General features: G+C 68.1%; 1 non-coding gene across 1 annotated transcript in view; it reads right to left on the bottom strand.

The window, feature by feature from the left end:
* LOC147125601 (18S ribosomal RNA) overlaps positions 1–55 on the bottom strand; it is a 1,891-nt gene extending 1,836 nt beyond the window's left edge. The window contains exon 1 of the ribosomal RNA XR_015085502.1: positions 1–55. This exon is cut by the window's left edge and continues 1,836 nt beyond it. This is a non-coding gene — a ribosomal RNA (18S ribosomal RNA).
* Positions 56–2,500: the final 2,445 nt, after the last annotated feature.

The raw sequence follows: 2,500 nt of genomic DNA, 5'->3' as shown, positions 1-2,500 counted from the left end.
TTGCATGGCTTAATCTTTGAGACAAGCATATGCTACTGGCAGGATCAACCAGGTAGCCTCGGGCCGGGAGGGAGCGGCGGGCCACCCCCGCGGCGGTTCGCCCGCGCCGGCGTCGGGCCCCGCCCGGAACGGGGCAGGGGCCGCGCGCGGACGCCCGCTCGCGTGGGGGAGGGCGCGCGCCGTCCCTTCGGTAGGTGGGCTGGAGCCGCCTTAGCGGGCGTAGGACGGGGGCCTCCTCGCGGGAAGCCCCGCCGCCGCCGCGCTAGGGGAAAGGGTTTGAGAAACGATGCGTTAGCCGGAAGGCCCGCCGGCAAGGCGACCGTCCCGCTGCTGGGGCGGGGAGGGGCCGCGGACGAGCGGCGGGCTCCGTGGTAGGACTGCTGAGATCGGTGGGTCGCCTCGGCCTCGCTGCCGTACGGTCGCGCCGGGGTTGGCCGCGGGCCAAGCTCGCGAAGTAGCCCCGGCGCTGGAGAGCGACCCGCTGGCCGGAGGAACCGTCCGCCCGAGCGACCGGCGCGAGGCCGGTGCCGGCGGGGGCCCTCCGATGGCGGGTCATGGTTGCCGATCGGTCGGTGGGGGAATGGAGGTGCGGTGCGTGGTGAGGAGCTCCGGGCGGGGTGGGCCTTCGCCCGGCCCGCGGAGTCCGATTGAGCGCCGCCCGGGTCGGGCGGGCCCGCTCCGTTGAGCGCACGGAGGTTGAGATAGAAAATATTGCAACACGCGGAGCTCCAGGCGGGGGGGCCCTCGCCCGGCCCGCGGAGTCCGATTGAACACCCCCCAGGTCGGGCGGGCTCGCTCTGTTGAGCGCACGGAGGTTGACATAGAAAATATTGCAACACGCGGAGCTCCAGGCGGGGGGGGCCCTCGCCCGGCCCGCGGAGTCCGATTGAACACCCCCCAGGTCGGGCGGGCTCGCTCTGTTGAGCGCACGGAGGTTGAGATAGAAAATATTGCAACACGCGGAGCTCCAGGCGGGGGGGGCCCTCGCCCGGCCCGCGGAGTCCGATTGAACACCCCCCAGGTCGGGCGGGCTCGCTCTGTTGAGCGCACGGAGGTTGACATAGAAAATATTGCAACACGCGGAGCTCCAGGCGGGGGGGGCCCTCGCCCGGCCCGCGGAGTCCGATTGAACACCCCCCAGGTCGGGCGGGCTCGCTCTGTTGAGCGCACGGAGGTTGAGATAGAAAATATTGCAACACGCGGAGCTCCAGGCGGGGGGGGCCCTCGCCCGGCCCGCGGAGTCCGATTGAACACCCCCCAGGTCGGGCGGGCTCGCTCTGTTGAGCGCACGGAGGTTGACATAGAAAATATTGCAACACGCGGAGCTCCAGGCGGGGGGGGCCCTCGCCCGGCCCGCGGAGTCCGATTGAACACCCCCCAGGTCGGGCGGGCTCGCTCTGTTGAGCGCACGGAGGTTGAGATAGAAAATATTGCAACACGCGGAGCTCCAGGCGGGGGGGGCCCTCGCCCGGCCCGCGGAGTCCGATTGAACACCCCCCAGGTCGGGCGGGCTCGCTCTGTTGAGCGCACGGAGGTTGACATAGAAAATATTGCAACACGCGGAGCTCCAGGCGGGGGGGGCCCTCGCCCGGCCCGCGGAGTCCGATTGAACACCCCCCAGGTCGGGCGGGCTCGCTCTGTTGAGCGCACGGAGGTTGAGATAGAAAATATTGCAACACGCGGTGCTCCAGGCGGGGGGGGCCCTCGCCCGGCCCGCGGAGTCCGATTGAACACCCCCCAGGTCGGGCAGGCTCGCTCTGTTGAGCGCATGGAGGTTGACATAGAAAATAATCCAACACGCGGAGCTCCAGGCGGGGGGGCCCTCGCCCGGCCCGCGGAGTCCGATTGAACACCCCCCAGGTCGGGCAGGCTCGCTCTGTTGAGCGCATGGAGGTTGACATAGAAAATAATCCAACACGTGGAGCTCCAGGCGGGGGGGCCCTCGCCCGGCCCGCGGAGTCCGATTGAACACCCCCCAGGTCGGGCAGGCTCGCTCTGTTGAGCGCATGGAGGTTGACATAGAAAATAATCCAACACGTGGAGCTCCAGGCGGGGGGGCCCTCGCCCGGCCCGCGGAGTCCGATTGAACACCCCCCAGGTCGGGCAGGCTCGCTCTGTTGAGCGCATGGAGGTTGACATAGAAAATAATCCAACACGTGGAGCTCCAGGCGGGGGGGCCCTCGCCCGGCCCGCGGAGTCCGATTGAACACCCCCCAGGTCGGGCAGGCTCGCTCTGTTGAGCGCATGGAGGTTGACATAGAAAATAATCCAACACGTGGAGCTCCAGGCGGGGGGGCCCTCTCCCCCCCCGGTGAGTCCGCTCACAGTGCCCCTATGTCGGGCAGGCTCATTGCAATGTGCGCATGGAGGTTGACTTAGAAAATATTTGAGAGTGACATGAGCTCCAGGCAGACACCGACTCATCGCCCGTGGGGTGTCCGACGAGCCCTCACCAATCTTGGATTAATGTTTGGCGAGGCTCCCCTGATCAGCTCTGGAG

The sequence above is a fragment of the Filicampus tigris genome, unplaced genomic scaffold (genome assembly GCF_054856515.1).
Source record: "Filicampus tigris isolate MCC_2025a unplaced genomic scaffold, RoL_Ftig_1.0 HiC_scaffold_49, whole genome shotgun sequence".
In the NCBI taxonomy this organism is placed as follows: domain Eukaryota; kingdom Metazoa; phylum Chordata; class Actinopteri; order Syngnathiformes; family Syngnathidae; genus Filicampus; species Filicampus tigris.
The sequence above is the reverse complement of the archived record's forward strand: the minus strand, read 5'-3'. Positions and strand labels throughout refer to the sequence as shown.